Below are 20,386 nucleotides of genomic sequence, written 5' to 3'. Positions count from 1 at the left end.
CTTGCAACAGGGGTGTGGCTTGTTTGCTCAGCCACTGCATACTCAAATACCTTATAGGAGAGGGATCATGCAGACAGGCAGGTGCAGGAGCCAGGGCAGTTGCTTTTGGGCTCTGGCCCCATGGTAGCATCTAAGGGTGTGTTACAATTAATGCTTTTCTAGCAGTTGTCGTCTGCAGACAGCTAAGTGTTAAATCAGCTCAGTGGAGAGTCAGGGTGACAGCATTTTATGCCCTGCCCTCTTGGTACCCAGGTTCTTGTCCAGTGTCCAGGAAGAATCAGGTCATATAGACTTGAAGAATGGTGAATACAGGAATTTTATTGAGTGATTGAGGTGGCTCTCAGTGGGATGGATGGGAAGCTGGAAGAGTGATGAAGAGGGAAGATGATCCTCCCCTGAAGTTTGGCCATCCCACAGCCGATCTTCTGTCCAACCACACCCAGCTGAACTCCTCTCAATGTTAAGATGCTCCTTCTCTTCTCTCCTTCTCTGCTGCTCTTCTGCTCATGGAGCCTGGGGTTTGGGATTTATATGGGTACAGGATAGGTGGGGGCATGGTGGGCCAAAAGGCAACATTTGGGCATAAAACAGGAATGCCTGTTCCTATTTAGAGCCATGGGTTACCAGGCCTGAGGATGGGGCCTTTGCCAGGGAACTGCCCTCTTCTATGCAGTATTTCCCTGCTCCTGTCCATATCACTGGATATGAGACATGGAGCCAAAGGAGATCATATTGGAACTTTAAGGTTTAGTGACTGCACTACTGGATTTTGGACTTGCATGGGGCCTGTAGCCCCTGTGTTTTGGCCAATTTCTCCCATTTTGAATATCTACCCAATGCCTGCACCCCCACGGTATCCAGGAACTAACTAACTTGCTTTTGATTTTACAGGCTCATAGGCAGGAGGGACTTGCCTTGTCTCAGATAAGACTTTGGACTTGGACTTTTGGGTTAATGCTGGAATGAGCTAAGACTTTGGGGGACTGTTGGAAAGGCTTGATTGGTTTTGAAATGTGAGGATATGAGATTTGGGAGGGGCCAGGGTGGGATGATATGGTTTGGCTCTGTGTCCCCACTTGAATCTCACCTTGAATTGTAATAATCCCCATGTGTCAAGTGCAAGACAAGGGGAAGATAATTGAATCATGGTTGGTTGGGGGATCCCCAATGCCGTTCTCATGACAGTGAGTTCTCACAAGATGTGATGGTTTTATAAGGGGCTTCCCGCTTTGCTCGGCACTCATTCTCTCTCCTACCGCCCTGTGAAGAGGTGACTTCTGCCATGATGGTAAGTTCCTGAGGCTTCCCCAACCATGTGGAATTGTGAGTCAATTAAATCAGTTTTCTTTATAAATTACCCAGTCTTGGGTAGTTTTTTCATAGCAGTGTGAAAATAAACTAATACAGTATATAATCTGAATTTCTCAGTATGTTTATACCACATTTAATATATATCAATATATTAACTTTTTGCACAAGGTTTGGTCTCTGAGAAGACAATGAAATGCCTACTCTTTTGATTACACTGACTTTAGGATGTTGGATGAGTCCAATTTGAAAAAGACTTATTCATACTGCCACCCTGGTGTTCAAAATTTCAACATGTTGTGTTAAAGTGAATTGCAGGTCTCCTGTTTTATTCCTTTTTTGAATCAGGGTCTTGCTCTGTTGCCCAGGCTGGAGCACAGTGGCACGATTTTGGCTCACTCCAACCTCTGTGGGCTCAAGTGATCCTCTTGCCTCAGCCTCCTGAGTAGCTGGACCCACAGGCACATACCACCACGCCGATAATTTTTGTGTTTTTCATAGAGATGGGGTTTTGCCATGTTGCCCAGACTTGTCTCAAACTCCTGAGTTCAAGCGATCCTCCCACCTCGGCCTTCCAAAGTGCTGAGATTACATTGTTCCATCATTGATGAGTGCTTAATGGACAATAATATTCTTTATGTCAGTTGGATGACACAAAGGGGAAAATGAGACTTAGCTAATTTCTATTTGGCCTGAAATGTGGTGGTTTTAGTTCTTATATCTTAGAGATGTTTGACATCATAGATTAGTTCCTGATAAGGTGAGTGTCCACTTTAAAGAATTTGAGCTTCAACTAGTAGTCTTCTAGTTACCATAAACCTCTGGATAAGGAAGGGCTGGGAGGGGAGAAAGGTGCGTAATTGTATCACAGGTCCTAGTGTCAATGAAAACGGCTCTAAACGTTTTGCCTCAGATCACTAGCAATCTTTGAAAGTCAAAATCTTTGATTTCTCTCTTGAGAAATTCCAACCCCCAGCTAAAAGAATTTTGCTTCTAGCTGTCTATGCTTATAAGGAGGAACCAAGTTGTTTATCTACCAGAGCTGAAATTGTCCCAAGGCAATTCACTTCTATGATTTTCAGAAACCTTGGCTACAGAAATTTTTAAAACATAAACTAGAAATGTATAGATCAATTCTTTTTTGAGTATGTGCTGTCTAAGGTACAGAAATGAACTCATTCAGAATTCGCTTTCTCAGGATGCAGGACGCTCTGACATAAGAGAATGTAAAATCAAGATTCCAGGTTAACTTGCAATTCATGATTGCTCTTCTGCCTTTGCCTTGATTATTGAAAGGAATAAAGTCTTTGAATTTTGTCATAAGGACTTTGGTTTAGAAGAGTATTAATCAGCTTTTCCTTTCCACCATTTGTTTTAAGCTTCCACAGTAGAGTATATTCGGATGCTACCCTGAACTTTTCAACTTTTCTTTCTTTCTCTTCCCTTCTTTCTTTTTCATTTTCCCTCCCTCCCTCCCTCCCTTCCTTCCTTTCTTCCTTCCTTCCTTCCTTCTTTATTTTTTTCTTTCTTTTCTCCTTCCCTCCTTCCTTCTTTCTTTTCTTTTATTTTTTTCTTTTCTTCTTCTCTTTTCTTTTCTTCATTTTAGAGACAGGGTCTTACTTTGTCACCCAGGCTGAAGTGCAGTGTTATAGTCCTGGGCTCATGCCACCCTCCCATGTCATCCTCCGGGGTTGCAAGGACTACAGGTGCACACCACCATGCTCAGATAATTTTTATTTATTATTTATTTTATTTTTCCTTTTCTGTTTTGAGACAGAGTCTCACTCTGTCGCCCAGGCTAGAGTATAGTTACATGGTGTTGGCTCACTGCAACCTTCACCTCCCAGGTTCAAGTGATTCTCCTGCCTCAGCCTCTTGAGTAGCTTGGATTACAAGCATGTACCATCATGCCCAGCTAATTTTTGCATTTTTAGTAGAGATGGGGTTTTGCCATGTTGGCCAGGCTGGTTTTGAACTCCTGACCTCAAGTGATCACCTCCCCAAAGTGCTAGGATTACATGCGTGAGCCACCACACTTGGCTCAACTTTTCTTTTTCTCTTTTATTTTCTGCCTCTTTACTTTTTACTGTTGATTTATTACAGGTCCCTAGGGCTTTATCTTTATTTTTTTTCAATATCCTGTTCGGCAGCTTCCTTGGTTCTTTTTACCCATATGCAGAAGAGCTGGGCAGGCCACGTGGAGACTAGCAAAGGCCTTGGAGTTCTTCTCCTCCTCAGTGACGACTCGGGCTTTCTCCTTCTTACAGACATTCTGGATGGGCCTAAGTAGTCCTGTCAGCTACTGGGGCAATTTCAGTTCTTCAGCAGAACTGTCTCCCTTCTTGGGGGCCAAGGGCTTCCTGGGGAAGAGGATGAGTTTGGAGCGGCACTCCATCAGCACTGCACGTTGGCTTGCAGGGACTCGGTGGACTTGTTTTGCCTTCTTGGATCCACAGAGATGCCAGTGTTCTGTGCCACCTTCTTGTGAATACCAGCCACCCTTAAATCGCCATGCTGAAGCCCTGGCCAGTATGTACTCTGGTGTGATACCTCACCGTGCAGCACCTTACTATGGGCCAGATGGGTACAGACGTGGATGAACCATGTAGCCACGCAACACTGCCAGTGCTTGTGGAAGTGGGAATTCAAGATCATGCCTTTTCTGCTGAGCTCCATGGCTGACTACGGCCCTCCTGTGCAAGAAAACAACCGAGTGGGAAGGGCTCAACTTTTCTTAAATGACAAAGAAGAAAGAGAATTTAACTGTAGTTTGCTGTTTTTAGTAGCCTGGCATGGCAATTCACACCACCTATTTGAGGTTGAACCTTACTACTTACCAGTGAGAATTGGTAATTAAGAGGAAAGAAAATAAAGTAACGCATAGAAAGTTCAATAAATACATGAGACTTAGGAGCATTAGAAATTTGAAGACAGGCACTAGCTAGGAGTAAATATGAAAAGGGATAATTACTTATAATACTCAGAGCAATAAAGAGTAGAAATGACAATATGTTTTCTTAGTAATATCAACAATGAACACTATTTTTTATCATAGTAGTAAAAAAAAGTTTTTATACACACACACACACACACACACACACACACACACATATATATTTTAGACAGAACCTCACTCTGTTGCCCAGGCTGGAGTGCAGTGGCACAATCTTGGCTCACTGCAACCTCTGCCTCCTGGGTTCAAACGATTCTCCTGCCTCAGCCTCCTGAGTAGCTGGGATTACAGACACGTGCCACCACACCTGGCTAATTTTTGCATTTTTGGGAGAGACGGGGTTTCACCACGTTGGCCAGGCTGGTCTTGAACTCCTAACCTTGAGTGATCGACCCTCCTCAGCCTCCCAAAGTGCTGGGATTACAGGCATTAGCCACCATGCCCAGCCAAAAGTTCTGATCTCATGCTGTTAATTTTTTTAAAAATTCAAACCCACAGTAGCTTTTTATCTACCCCAGTGCTGACAATGAACCCAGACACAATCAACATTTCTGGAAGGTCTTGCAAGAATTGCTTGAAGAACAATTGATTCTATTCATATTCTTTTCTTTATTCCTGTTCATAAACTTACATGGACCTATGGATCTACAGTGAATTTTTGTTTTTAGAGACAAGGTTTCACTCTGTCACCCAGGCTGGAGTACAGTGGCATGATCATGGCTCACCACAGCCTTGACTTCCTGGGCTCCAGCAATCCTCCCACGTCAGCCTCCTGAATAGCTGGGACCACAGGTGTGCACCACCACACCTGGCTACTTTTTGTATTTTTTTGTGGAGATGAGGTTTCACCGTGTTGTCCAGGCTGGTCTCAAACTTCTGAGTTCCAGTGATTCACCTGCCTCAGCCTCCCAGTGTTGGGATTGCAGGTGTGAGCCACTGTAGCCAGGCTCTCTCTGTCAAATATTGATGGACATTTGAGTTGTTCTGAGTTTTGAGCTATCATGGATAGTCCTGTTATGAACACTTGTACATGACTTTTGGTGTACATATAAGTATTTCTTGGCTATACATAAAAAATAGAGGGTTTCAGGCCAGGCGCAGTGGCTCAAGCCTGTAATCCCAGCACTTTGGGAGGCCGAGACGGGCGGATCACGAGGTCAGGAGTTCGAGACCATCCTGGCTAACATGGTGAAACCCCGTCTCTACTAAAACTACAAAAAAACTAGCCGGGCGAGGTGGCGGCACCTGTAGTCCCAGCTACCCGGGAGGCTGAGGCAGGAGAATGGTGTGAACCCGGGAGGCAGGAGCTTGCAGTGAGCTGAGATCCGGCCACAGCACTCCAGCCTGGGTGACAGAGCGAGACTCCGTCTCAAAAAAAAAAAAAAAAAAAAAAGAGGGTTTGGGTAAGTTCAGCTTCAGGAGATATTATCAAACACTTTTTCAACATTGTTACAAATGTGCACTTCCACCAACAGTGCCTGAGAGTTCAAATTGCTTTGCATTCTTGCCTAAATTTGATATTGTTGTCTTATTATTAATGTTAGCTATTCTGTTGGGGTACAGTGATTCAAATTTGCATTTTGATTTTAATTGGCATTCTCCTGGTGATTAATAAAGTCGAGCAGCCTGTCATATGATTGTTGTTTTATTTTCAGTGTCTTCTTTTATGAAATGCCTATTTAAGTCTTTTGCCCATTTTTCTATTGGGTTGTCTGCTTTTTTTCTATTAATTTGTAGAAATGTTTCATATATGATAGTTATGATTCATTTGTTATATATAGGTATTACAGATATCTTTTTCTACTTAGTAGCTTTCTTTTTCACTTTTTTTTTTTTTTTTGGCATTGTAGCCTTTTCGCTCTTTTTTGTTTCTTAGTCTTGGAACTATTAATGCCTTTTGATGAACACTGGTTTTTGTTTCAATGTAGTTCAATTTATCAATCTTTACCTTTATGGTTAGTGTTTCTTATGTCCTGTTTAAGAAATCACTGCCTGCCTCAAACTCACGAGAATATATTTTATGTCTTCTATCTAGATGTGTTATTGTTTTATATTTAGAATTAAAATTCATCTAGTGTTAATTTTGTGTGTGGTGAGTGATAAGTTTCAAATTTTATTTTTATACAATATGGATATTGGTGAACCCAGCATCATTTGAAAAGACCATTCTTTCCCTCACGGCACTATGGTGGTTCTATTTCTGAACTATATATTCTGTTCCATTAGTCTATTTGTCCATCTCTGTACTAATAACATGTCTCAATTATTTTAGTTTTATAATAAGTCCTTCAACTTTGCTCTTCTTCACAATTGTCTTGACTATTCTTGGTCCACTGAACTTCCAAATAAATTTTAGAATCAGCTAATCAGTTTCCCTCCCTCCTTCCCTCCCTCCCTCCCTTCCTGCTTTCCTCCCTTCCTTCCTTCCTTCCTTCTTTTCTTCTTTTTTTGAAACAGGATCTTGCTTTGTCACCTAGGCTGGAGTCAAGTAGTGCAATCATGACTTACTACACCCTCAACGTCTGAGGTTCAAGCGATCCTCCCACCTCAGCCTCACAAGTAGCTGGGACTGTGGGTGCCCACCAACACACCTGGCTAATTTTTTTTTGTTGTTGTATTTTTTTGTAGATACAGAGTTTCACCATGTTGCCCAGGCTAGTCTCAAACTCCTGGGCTCAAGTGATCCTCCTGCCTGGCCTCTCAAAGTGTTGGGATTACAGGTGTGAACTTCTGTGCCCTGCTAATCAGTTTTTTATTTTTTAAAAGAACATGCTGAGATGTGTATTGGATTTACGGTAAACCTCTAGACTAATTTGGGAAGACTGAAATTTTTACAATATCATGTCATCTAATCTACAAACATTGCATTTTAGCTGTATTGAGGTTTTCTTTCAATACAGTTTTGCAGTTTTCTTTTTCTTTTTCTTTTTTTAGACAGTCTCACTCTGTCACCTAGGCTGGAGTACAGCGGTGAGATCATGGCTCACTGTAGCCTCGACTTCCCAGGCACAAACGTTTCACTCACCTCAGCCTACCAAGTAGCTGACACTACAGGTTTATGCCACCATGCCTGGCTAACTTTATTTGGTTTGGGAACCTCTGCCTGGATTTCAGAACTCAGCACTTTGGGAGGTCGAGGCGGGAGGATCCCTTGATCCCAGGAGACCCAAGATCCCTTGATCCCAGAACTTATTATAAAGACCAGTCTGGGCAACATGGTGAAACGTCTCTCTCTCTCTTTTTTTAAATTTTAAACATTAACAACAATAACAACAACAACAACAATGAAAACCCTATATTCTTCTAGTCCTAGCTTGCTAAGCTTTTTATCATGGTTGGTATTTTTTTACTCTATGTCCACTTTTACTCTATGTCCACCTTTCTTAGTCTGGGCTATGCCTAACTACTCTGCAGTTGAGATTAAATATATTTTTAAGACCAAAAAATCCTTAAATTTTTATAATGCATTCTCATGAGAGGTTTGAAGTATTCTATTATCTCCATTCAGTTCACTTATCTGTAAAATGATGATTATTGTATCCACCACAGTGTTGTTGGGAGATGAAATAACTTATTGGCATGGATTGACTGTGTTCCCATTGAAATCTCAACAGAATTCTCATGTGTTGTGGGAGGAACCTAGGGGGAGGTAATTGAATCATGGGGGCTGGTCTTTCCCATGCTATTCTCGTGATAGAGAATAAGTCTCACCAGATCTGATGGGTTTATCAGGAGTTTCCGCTTTTGCTTCTTCCTCATTTTCTCTTGCTGCCACCATGTAAGAAATGCATTTCACCTTCCGCCATGATTCTGAGGTCTCCTCAGCCATGTGGAACTGTAAGTCCAATTAAACCTCTTTTTGTTCCCAGTGTCAGGTATGTCGTAATCAGCAGCGTGAAAACAACTAATACAGTAAATTGGTATCAGTAGAGTGGGGCATTGCTGAAAAGATACCCCAAAACGTGGGAGCGACTTTGGAACTGGGTAACAAGCAGAAGTTGGAAGAGTTTGGAGGGCTCAAAAGAAGACAGGAAAATGTGGGAAAGTTTGGAACCTCCCACATTTGTTGATTGGCTTTCACCAAAATGCTGATAGTGATATGGACAATAAGGTCCAGGCAGAGGTGGTCTCAGAGGGAGATGAGGAACTTGTTGGGAACTGGAGCAAAGGTGACTCTTGTTATGTTTTAGCAAAGAGACTGGAGGCATTTTGCCCTCGCCCTAGAGATTTGTAGAACTTTGAACTTGAGACAGATGATTTAGGGTATCTGTCAGAAGAAATTTCTAAGCAGCAAAGTATTCAAGAGGTGACTTGGGTTCTTTTAAAGGCCTTCAGTTTTATAAGGGAAGCAAAGCAAAAAAGTTTGGAAAATTTGCAGCCTGACTATGCAATAGAAAAGAAAAACCCATTTTCTGGGGAGAAATTCAAGCCGGTTGCAGAAATGTGCGTAAGTAGCAAGCAGCCTAATGTTAATCCCTAAGATCATGGGGAAAATGTCTCCAGGCCACGTCAGAGACCTTCATGGCAGCCCCTCCCATCACAGGCCTGGAGGCCCAGGAGGAAAAAGTGGTTTTGTGGGCTGGGCCCAGGGTCCCTGTGCTATGTGCGGCCTAGGGACTTGGTGCCCTGTATCCCAGCCACTCCAGCCATGGCTGAAAGGGGCCAATGTACAGCTCAGGCTGTGGCTTCAGAAGGTGGAAGCTCCAAGCCTTGGCAGCTTCCATATGGTGTTGAGCCTGCACGTGCATAGAAGTCAAGAATTGAGGTTTGGGAACCTCCACCTAGATTTCAGAAGATATATGGAAATGCCCAGATGCCCAGGCAAAAGTTTTCTTCAGGGGTGGGGCCCTCATGGAGAACCTCTGCTAGGGCAGTGCAGAAGGGAAATGTGGGGTCAGAGCCTCCACACAGAGTCCCTACTGAGGCAGTGTCTAGTGGAGCCGTGAGAAAAGTGCCACCATCCTCCAGACCCGAGAATGGTAGATCTACTGACAGCTTGCACCATGTGCCCGGAAAAGCTGCAGACACTCAATGCCAGCCCATGAAAGCAGCCAGGAGGGAGGCTGTACCCTGCAAAGCCACAGGGGTGGACCTGCCCAAGACCATGGGAACCCACCTCTTGCATTAGTGTGACCTAGATATGAGACCTAGAGTCAAAGGAGATTATTTTGGAGCTTTAAAATTTGACTGCCCTGCTGAATTTTGGACTTCCATGGGGCCTGTAACCTCTTTGTTTTGCCAAATTTCTTCCATTTGGAATGGCTGTATTTACCCAATACCTGTACCCCCATTGTATCTAGGAAGTAACTAGCTTGTTTTTGATTTTACAGGCTCATAGGTAGAAGGGACTGGCCTTGTCTCAGGTGAGACTTTGGACTGTGGACTTTTGGGTTAATGCTGAAATTAGTTAAGGATTTGGGGGACTGTTGGGAAGGCATGATTGGTTTTGAAATGTTAGGACATGAGATTTAGAGGGGCCAGGGGTGGAATGATATGGTTTGGCTGTGTCCTCAATCAAATCTCAACTTGAATTGTATCTCCCAGAATTCCCACGTGTTGTGGGAGGGACCCAGGGGGAGATAATTGAATCATGGGGGCCAGCCTTTCCCATGCTAGTCTCATGATAGTAAGTCTCACAAGATCTGATGGGTTTATCAGGGGTTTCTGCTTTTGCTTCTTCCTCATTTTCTCTTGCTGTTGCCACGTAAGAAGTGCCTTTTGCCCTCTGCCATGATTCTGAGGCTTCCCCAGCCATGTGGAACTGTAAGTCCAATTAAACCTCTCTTTGTTCCTAGTTTCGGGTATGTATCAGCAGCATGAAAACAACCTAATACATTTATGTAAAATGTTTAAATAGTGCCTGACAACTAGTAAGCATTTTATTTTATTTTTGTTTTTGTACAGATGGGGTCTCCCTATGTTGCTTGCCCAGGCTGGTCTTGAAATGTACTCAAGCAATCCTCATGCCTTGGCCTCTCAGTGTGCTGAGATTACAGGCATGAGCCACCATGCCTGGACATAAGCATTTTATAAACATCAGTTATTATTAATTTGTTTTTCAGGTGAAGAAAACAAAGTAGGAAAAGAGTGAGTGATGACTGGTGGTGGACTTCTTCCTGAAACCCAGTCCCTGGACTCTCACTCTGCCTCTTTCCCTTTCATCATTTTGCCTAAAGAGAGGATTTAGTAGCCTCTTAACCATTCCATGTCAGTAAGTCTCTTCATCGTAGTAAAAGTTTTTAAAAGATTATAAAATAATGCTTACAAACTGTACTGACTAGAAAGGCCCTTCTGTAGATACTTCTATGCAGTCAGTGTATTTAGTGTACATACTTCCTAAGCATGTATCAGAATAACAAAATTACTTGAGAAAGTGTTTGGGTTTCTTTTTTTTTGGTCAAGTTCTTTCTTATATAGATTCTTCTTACAAGTTAAGACAACCACTTCACTCATGGTTGCCATGCAAAGAATCTTGTCTTCAATCAGCTCATTAAGGTAACTTTGTAAAGATAGTGTTTTTTAGAAGGGCACTTTGCCAGCTCCCTCAAACATAACTTTGCAAATGGACAGCAAGAAAAACATGGTAAATCACTTCCATATGGCTCAAGGCAATGAGAAACTTTTTTGATTAACAACATATTCACTACAATAAAATAACTTCCAAATCGGCTAGAGAGACACTAACTTATCTGCTACATCTATTCTCTTCTTTGATTTTTTCATTGTTTTGACTCTCCAAAAACCCTCCTAAACTCCCAACTGGTTCATTTTGAAACAATGGGCTCTTCCAAGACCATCACCTGTTCCTATTTGTCAGTTCTATTAAGCAAATAGCTACTCTTAAACTTATTTTAGAACCAGCTGCTTTACAACATATGCTTCAAACATTCAAGAGATGGTTTTTACAGACTCATCAGTTGATACAATCATTGACATGTCATCTGCATATGCAAGTACTAGTTTAAACATCTAAACTATTTTATTTCCTTTCACAGCTGTCTAAATAGTAAACCAAGCAGTTTAGTTCACACCATAAATTCCCATCAAAGGGCTTTTAATTAATATATAAAGGACAAAATGGGCACCCAGGACTTAAAGTTTTCATTATCTGGATCTCTTCATCCTTCCCAGGTAGAAACTAATCATTTCATTTTCGCACTCTTGACAAATTGGAAAAAATATGACGCAGTCTATACAACTTTAAACAACATATCCTCACCTGTCAAGAGTCTCTTCCTCCCCTCTTTTCAAAGGAAATAGAATAAAAAGATGATTGCCTTTTAGTCTGTGTGTTTTACAGTTTTTCTTGGTATAACGAAACCATCTGCCACCTCTGTCCCTTAACACCTGGAATGAATCAAATCATCTTCCTTGCAAACATTGTTAATCTCACAGTAATCCCTACTAATCACTTTGTAATCAGCACTCAAAGGGGCTAAAGGTCCTTGATTCTTAATCACGATATTTTAATCATCATTCTTGTGAGATGGCATTTAGTAATCCCTGAACCTTTGGTTTATTTCTTTTCAACTTCCTAATTATTTTTTAGGACGGAGAACAGGAGCTTTCTAGATAGGAGAAGCCAGATCTCTCTGGCCAAAACTGGTCTGGGAGAATAAGACAGTGCCTGGGTAGTTTCTGATGTCTAACGCTTACTTTCCATTTTAGATACTGAAGATAGCTTATTTCTGTTTTCTTTTACTTCCTTATTCTTTTCCTTAATCTCTTTTCCTCTACTGCACTTTTATTTAGCAAATTTTGGATGAGTAGCAATTTATTTTCCTCTCTGCATCCTTAAAAGGTTTGGTTTCTGGTTTGTTAATTTCCTTTTTTATTTTTTACCAAGTTGGGGAAATTCCCCTCTATTCTTAGTTTGCTGAGAGTCTTTAATCGTAAATGGATGTTAGGTTTGGTCAAATGCTTTTTCTGCATCTATTAATATAATCACATGATTTTTCTTCTTTAGCCTGCTGACATGATGAATTGCTTTTATTGATTTTCATCCTTTTGTATTCTTTAGGTACAATATCCTCACTCTTCTTTATAAATCTATAACTTTTCTTTTTCAATTTTTTTCCCTGAAGGGGATGAAAGAGACTTCTTACACATTTTAGTGGCTTGCTGTCTTGTTGAATTATGAGTTTTCCTTTCTCCTCATTCTTTTCTCCTTCACCAGTTTAAGATTATGTGTTGTTTTTTCATCCCACAGTGCCTTTCTTGGCCGTATTTATATAACACATTATAAAGTATATGTTTACTCTTAAAATTCATTCATTTAATTTATTTTGAAAAACACTGAGGACCTACTATGTGCCAGGCACAAAACAAAATCTCATTCACCATTTAGTCTGAGGCTCTACATGAGCTTAACACATCTTGCTCAGAACCTAATTTAAGTTTGTGACTTTTATGTAAACAATTGAAAAAGAGCTTTTGTCCTTGGTTACTTAAATAATAAAACGATCACTATAGAGTTAGGAGCTCCCTTTTATGATCCCCTTTTTCCTAGCCCCATCCTGTAGCTTATTTACCAATTTATCAAGCATGGATTTGATAACCGTGTTTTAATTATATTTAAAGGGAATGGGTGTGGAGAGTGAAGGAAAAAAAAAACTGGTGATGAGATGCTTTCTCTCTAAGAGTCAAGATTAAAAACCTCCTAATTGGTCTTCGTGCCTTCTGTTTCTTTTCATGCCAGTCAGAGAGATTCCCCTAAAGCATAGTATTGATTTTTTTTTTAACAATTCAATGGTTTTTAGTATGTTCACAGAGTTGTGCAATCATCACCACAATCAATTTTAGAACATTTTCATCACGTGTACTCTTTAACCATGACCTCCCAATCTCCCCATTTCCCCTCCCAGCCCTAGGCAACCACACATCTGCTTTTTGTCTTTCTAGATTTCCCTTTTCTGAACATTTCAGATAAATGGAATTATGTGCTATGTGGTCTTTTGTGACGGGCTTCTTTCCATTGCCAAATGTTTTCAAGGGTCATCCATGATACAGCATGTGTCTGTACTTCTTTTTTTTTTTTTTTTTCTTTGAGACGGAGTCTCACTCTGTCGCCCAGGCTGGAGTGCAGTGGCTTGATCTCGGCTCACTGAAAGCTCCGCCTCCCCAGTTCACGCCATTCTCCTGCCTCAGCCTCCTGAGTAGCTGGGACTTCAGGCGCCTGCCACCACGCCTGGCTAGTTTTTTGTATTTTTAGTAGAGATGGGGTTTTACCATGATAGCCAGGGTGGTCCTGGTCTCCTGACCTTGTGATCCTCCTGCCTCAGCCTCCCAAAGTGCTGGGATTACAGGCGTGAACCACCACGCCGGGCTTACTTCATTGTTTTTATGGCTAAATAAAATTTCATTCTATGATCACACCACATTTTGTGTACCCATTAATCAGCTGATGAACATTTGGGTTTTTTCTACCTTTTGACTATTATGAATACTGCTGCTAAGACCATTCATGTGCTAGTTTTTGTGTGAACATATCTTTTCATGTGTTTATCGGTATCTAGTTTGTTCTCTTGAGTGTATACCTAGGAGTGGAATTGCCAGGTCATGTGGTAACTCTAATGCTTAACTTTTTGAGGAACTGTCAGACTATTTTCCAAAATGGAAAACACTTCCATTTTGGAATCAGCAGTGCAGAACGGTTCCAATTTTTCAAATTCTTGGCAACACTTGTTATTGTCCGTCCTTTCTATTATAGCCAAACTAGTGGATGTAAAGTGGTATCTCTTTTGGTTTTGATTTACATTTCCCTGGTGACTATTGGTGTTGAGCATCTTTTCATGTGCTATTGGTCATGTTTATCTTCTTTGGAGATATATCTATTTAGATTCTTTGCCCATTTTTAAATTGGGTCATTTGTATTTTGCTATTGACTAGAATATTATGTATTCTAGATAAAAGTCCCTTACTAGATACATGATTTGCAAATATTTTTTCTCATTCTGTTGTTTGTCCTTTCACTTTCTTGCTGGTGTCCTTTGAAGCATAGAAGTCTTTAATTCTGAGGAAATCTGATTTATCTATTTTTTCTTTGATTGCTTGTGCTTTGTTGTTATATCTAAGAAATCACTGCCAAATAAAGATCAGGAAGACTCATGCCTACCTTTTCTCCTAAGAGTTTATAGTTTTAGTTCTTCCACTGAAATCTTTGCTCCATTTAAAGTTAGTTTTTGTATATGGTATAAGATAGTGGTCCAACTTCATCCTTTTCCATGTGGATATCCAGTTGTCCCAGCACCATTTGTGGAAAATATTATTCTTTCCTCTATTGAATTGTTTTGGCAACCCTGTCAAAAAGCAATTTACTCTAAATGCAAGGGTTTATTTCTGGATTCTTAATTTTATCTCATTGATCTGTAGGTCTATCCTTATGCCAATACCACACTGTCTTGATTACTTGTAGCTTTATAGTAGGTTTTGAAATTGGGAAATATGAACCCTCCAACTTTGATCTTCTTTTTCTTTTTTTTAGAGACGGGTCTCACTCTGTCACCCAGAACGGAGTGCAGAGTCATGATCATGGCTCACCGAAGCCTCAAACTCCTGGGCTCAAGTGACCCTCCTGCCTCACCCTCCCTAGCAACTAGAACTATAGGTGCATGCCACTTCACCTGGATACATTTTTAAACATTTTTTTAGAGATGAGGGTCTTACTATATTGCTGAGGCTAGTCTCCAACTCCTGTCCCCAATCAATCCTACTACCTCAGCCTCCCCAAGTGCAGGGGTTACAGTGTTCTTCTTTTTGAAAATTGTTTTGGCTATTCTGGGTCCTTTGAATTTTCATGTGAATTTTAGAATCAGCTTGTCCATTTCTACAAAGAAGCCAGCTGGAATTTTGATAGGGACTGCATGGAATTCACCGGTGAATTTAGTGAGTATTGCCATTATAACAATATTAAATCTTCTGATCCATGAACATGGAATGTGTTCCCATTTATTTAGATCTTTTTAACTTCTTTCAATGATTTTGTAATTTCTAGGTAAAAGTTTTGTACTTCTTTCATTAAATTTATTCCTAAAATTTTATTATTTTAATGCTGTTGTAAGTGGGATCACATTCTTAATTTCATATTCGGATTGTTCAGTGAAAGTGTATAGAAATACAATTGATTTTTCATATTAATCTTGTATTCAGCAACCTTGCTGAACTCATTTATTCATTCTAATGGTTTTTTTTGTATATGAGATCATGTCATCTCCAAATAGTGATAGCTTTCCTTCTTCCTTTCCAATTAAGATTTCTTTTATTTCTTTCTTTTGCCTAATTGCTCTGGCTAAAATCTTCATACAATGTTGAATAGAGTTGGTTAGAATGGACATCGTCCTCTTTGTTTTTCTAAGGACTAGAGTCTTTTTCTGTTGCCCAGGCTGGAGTGCAGGAGTGTGATCATAGCTCATTACATCCTCAAACTCTTGGATTCAATTGATCCTCTTGCCAGAGTCTCCCAAATAGCTAGGACTACAGGTGTGTGTGACCATACCAGCTAATTTTAATTTTTTGTAGAAATGAAGTCTCGCTATGTTACCCAGGTGGGTCTGAAACTCCTGGCTTTAAGCAATCCTTCCACCTCAGCCTCCCAAGGTTCTGGGATTACAGGTGTGATTCACTGTGCCCAGTCCTCCCTTTGTTCTTGATCTTGGGTGAAATCACTCAGTCTTTCACTATTAAGTGTGATAGCAGCTATGGGTTTTTCTAGATGGTTCTTATCAGGTTCAAGAAGCTCACTGTTCCTAATTTGTTAAACTCTTTTTTTTTTTTTTTTTTTTTTTTTTTTTTGAGACGGAGTCTCGCTCTGGTCCCACCAGGCTGGAGGCTGGAGTGCAGTGGCGCAGATATCTCGGCTCACTGCAAGCTCCGACTCCCGGGTTCCCGCCAATTCTTGCCTCAGCCTCCCGAAGTAGTGGGACTACAGGGCGCCCGCCACGGCGCACGGCTAACTTTTTTTTTTGTTATTTTTAGTAGAGCGGGTTTCACCGTCGGTACTCAGATCTCCCTGACCTTGTGATCTGCCCGCCTTGGCCTCCCAAAGTGCTGGATTACAGGCGTGAGCCCACCACGCCCGGCCTAAACTTATTTTTTTTTTATCATAAAAGAGAGTTGGGTTTTTTTTGTTTGTTTTTTGTTTTTTTGTTTTGTTTTGTTTTGTTTGTTTGTTGTTTTTTGAGATAGAGTCTTAGTCTGTCACCCAGATTGGAGTGCAGTGGCACAATCTTGGCTCATTGCAACCTCTGCCTCCCAGGTTTAAGCGATTCTCCTGCCTCAGCCTACTGAGTAGCTGGAACTACTCAACCAAAAAATTTAGCCACCACGCCTGACTAATTTTTTTCTATTTGTAGTAGAGACAGGGTTTCGCCATTTTAGCCAGGATGGTCTTGATCTCCTGACCTCATGACCTGCCCGCCTCAGCCTCCCAAAGTGCTGTGATTATAAGGGTGAGCCACCATGCCCAGCCAAGAGTTGGTTTTTTCAAATGCTCTTTCTGCATCTATAGGGATGATTATGTGGTTATTTTTCATTCTATTGATATGATAACATTATTTCATTTTTGAATGTTAAACCAACCTTGTATTCCTGGAATTAAATCCTAGTCAGTCATGGAGTATAATCCTTTTATAGGTTGCTGGATATGGTTTGCTAATTCTCTGTTGATGATTTTCATCTGTATATTCATAAGAAATACTGGTTTATAATTTCTTTTGAAGAATTCATGAGTAATTGGTGTTAATTCTTCTGTAAGTGTTTGGTAAAATTCACCCAGTGAAGCCAGCAATGACTTTTTCATCTTCCTCTTTGAAACACTTCAGTGGTTACCAATCACCTAATGAATTCAATATAACCTCCTATGGTATGCATTCCCAGTATTATGTCCTACTATTCCCAGCTAATCTCCCACCTACCATTTGTCCACAGCCTCTATCTCAACTCTTGCCTTGACCTCTACTTCTCATACCCTTGTGTGTTTCACTAGGCAGACTGCTACTCCTCTGTTAAGACATCTCAAGTCTACTTACACCTTGACACCATATCTTGACTCTTTTGTTGAATTAGTTTAGATTTTCTTACAATATTCTGACCAGCTCCCCCTAATACCCATTTTTAAATCTCTCTATTGATCTTCACAGCATAGGATTTATAGAAAAGCCTTTATAATAGCCTTTGGGAACAAACTAATTGTAAAAAGCACCTTAATGGGAAAAGGCCCATTCTAGTTTAATTGGGACCTGTCAGTTATTTTGCTAATGACACATAACTATTAAACGCTATATGGAATCCACTGTGAAGAGTATTTCTCCGTGAGTTCTTTTTCCGGTGTCAGAATAATTAAAAAGAAGTTGGCTTGAGGAACTCATTATGAATGACTTCTCTGTGTTTCACCATATTTCTGAGGAAAATTGTCTTAAAATTGGATTCAGGACTGGGAGAGGTTCTGCATGCCTTTTTGCTGACTTTCCAAGTCTCAATGATCTTCACAGTAGAGAATATCAAAGATGCTAATGGCAGAATCACAATGGTGATAGTTTTCTAAAAGCAATTCCTTCTTCCAATATTTAAAACACAATTTTTAAATATTTTAAGGCTGATGTTTAAGTTTCTGTGAAGAAATTGTATTACCTTAGTAAACATAGCATTTAAAATATGTAACATTGCTTTTCAAATGTGTATGAAGATTACATTTTCTTCATAGAGTTTTGAAATGTTTATGAAGAAATGAGAATTATATCAAACATGCTCAAAACCCTTTTATGCATTAGAATTTGTAACAAAGTGACCGCTATACTAACATACCTAATGGACATCCGGTTCCTAAATTTCATTAAGGTAAAATTTTTATTTTAGTGAGGGATGAATCAAGAAGAAAACTCTTTAAGACAAAATTATCAAGAAACACATTTCATAGATCTATGCTATTATGCAAATGTTGTGACTGGAGCCCATTACTTCAGCTGACTTTAACACTATTGCCAGTTTTGTCTCAACATTAGCTAGGGAGGTATGTTGGTATTGCTTTTATTATTATCAGTGAAAAAATAGTAGTAACTGTATTCATTTATTGTCACTTACTGCGCATTAGGAATGATGCCAGGCACTTGTCACCTAGCTTACAGCAAGCCAGCAAAGAAATTTGCTAGCATATTTACTATATGTTAGCAAGGATTAGGTTCAATTGCAAGTAATAGAAACCTAAAATAATGTCTTTAAAAAGAATGATTTGTATTATCTTACATACAAGTCCAGAGGTAGGCATTCTAGGCCTGGCTTTATAGTTCTGCTCCATAAAGTCCTTAGGGACTGAAGTTCTTTCTGTCTTGTAAATGCCCACTGGCTGCAGTGCCAACAGCAAAGAAAGGGATAAGAGAAAGAGGGCAAAGGAAATGCACTGCTTTGCTTAGGAAGGTTTCTACTACATGATATTTAATTTAGAGTCCATTGGCCAGAAGGCGGTCATATAAACATGTGTAGGTGGGTGGCCATGTGCCAACTACAACTTTGAGGATCTAAAACAGAGAAAAGAATGATAAACCCATTTACGTTATTGCCCAAAGTCACCTACTTGATAAAAGAGAGAGGATTCAAAACTACCTCTGTCTAGGTCTATCTTTGGGGTTAGAGCAAAGGGGATGGGAATAGCAATAATTTATTTTATAAACTTAGCACATTGTCTTAAATATTGTTCCAGTTAGTTATTGCCATGTAACAAACCAAGCCCAATTTAAACAATAAACATTTATTTAGCTCAGCAAATCATTTCTGTGAATCTGGGCCAATCTTGGCAGATTTCTGCTTGGAGATTGGCAAGGGGTTGACTGGCCTAGGGCCTTGGCTGGGACAACTTGTCATTCCTCCACATGGTCTCTTGTCCTTCATCAGGCCAGCCTGGGTTTGTTCTTTTCACATCATCCACGTGAGAGAGGTCCACGAGAGAGAACAGGAGCATGAAAGACTTCTTGAGACATAGATTCATAAGTGGCTCAATGTCATTTACACCGTACTGCATTAGTCAAAATAAAAAACAAGGCCAACCCAGATTCAAGGGCTGGGGAAATAGACTTCATCACTTGATAAATTACAATGTCACATTGCAAAGATCATGGGTACGGGGAGACCACCAATTGGTGCTATGAATGTAATCAATTTACCATAATACTAATAAAAGTTGTTGATTGGAATTGAAAATAGTAAGGATCATCTTCAACAAAAAATCCTGAATGTATTGTCTTTATTTAGTTGTGTTTTTCTTTTAAAATTTTATTTTCATTTTCAAGACTGGGCCTTGTTCTGTTGCCCAGGCTGGAGTGCAGCTGCATGATCAAGGCTCACTGCAGGCTCAACTTCCGGGGCTCAGGCAATCCTCCTGTCTCAGCCTCCCAAGAAGCTGAGACCACAGGCACTTGCCACCATACCCAGCTAAGCTAAAAAAAAATATTTATAGAGATGGGGTCTCCCTATGTTGCTCAGGCTGGCCTCTAACTCCTGAACTCAAGGAATACTCCTGTCTTGGCCTCCCAAAGTGCTGGGATTATAGGCATGAGCCACCACACACAGCCAAGTTTTTCTTCTTAAAGGAACTCAAGTTCTACAATAGTTCTTCTCAGTCATCATGGACACATTCAGGAAGTGAAACATAAACAGAGGTCCTTGGGTCTTGGAAGATTTTTTCTGCTAGGTTGAATCTGGATTAAGACTAGGAAGGGATGGATATAGGACCAGAGGAGTCTGTGGGTGAAGATTTTTATTGTCCTGAGAAACTGTAATTTGTCTGAGATTGCATTTTTCTTTGCGTTAAATTTTGATTAAAAATGTGTGGGGGCTGGGCACGGTGGCTCATGCCTGTAATCCCAGCATTTTGGGAGGCTGAGGCAAGTGAATCACTTGAAGGCAGGAGTTCAAGACCAGCCTGGCCAACATGGTGAAACCCTGTCTCTACTAAGAGCACAAAAATTAGCCTGGCATGGTGGCATGTTCCTGTGGTCTCAATGACTCAAGAGGCTGAAGCATGAGAATCACTTGAACCTGGGAAGTGGAGGGTACAGTGAGCCAAGATTGTGCCACTGCACTCCAGCCTGGGTGACAGAGTGAGACCCTGTCTGAAAAAAAAAAAAAAAAAAAAAA

General features: G+C 40.5%; 1 pseudogene; it reads right to left on the bottom strand.

Moving 5' to 3' along the window:
• Window positions 1–3,429: 3,429 nt before the first annotated feature.
• The window catches only part of LOC108530064 (60S ribosomal protein L13 pseudogene), a 51,208-nt pseudogene continuing 34,251 nt past the window's right edge, over window positions 3,430–20,386 (bottom strand).

This window comes from Rhinopithecus bieti, unplaced genomic scaffold (genome assembly GCF_001698545.2).
Source record: "Rhinopithecus bieti isolate Rb0 unplaced genomic scaffold, ASM169854v2 scaffold_6536, whole genome shotgun sequence".
NCBI classification, from domain to species: Eukaryota; Metazoa; Chordata; class Mammalia; order Primates; family Cercopithecidae; genus Rhinopithecus; species Rhinopithecus bieti.
Note: the sequence above shows the minus strand (reverse complement) of the source record. Positions and strands in the feature narration are given on the sequence as shown.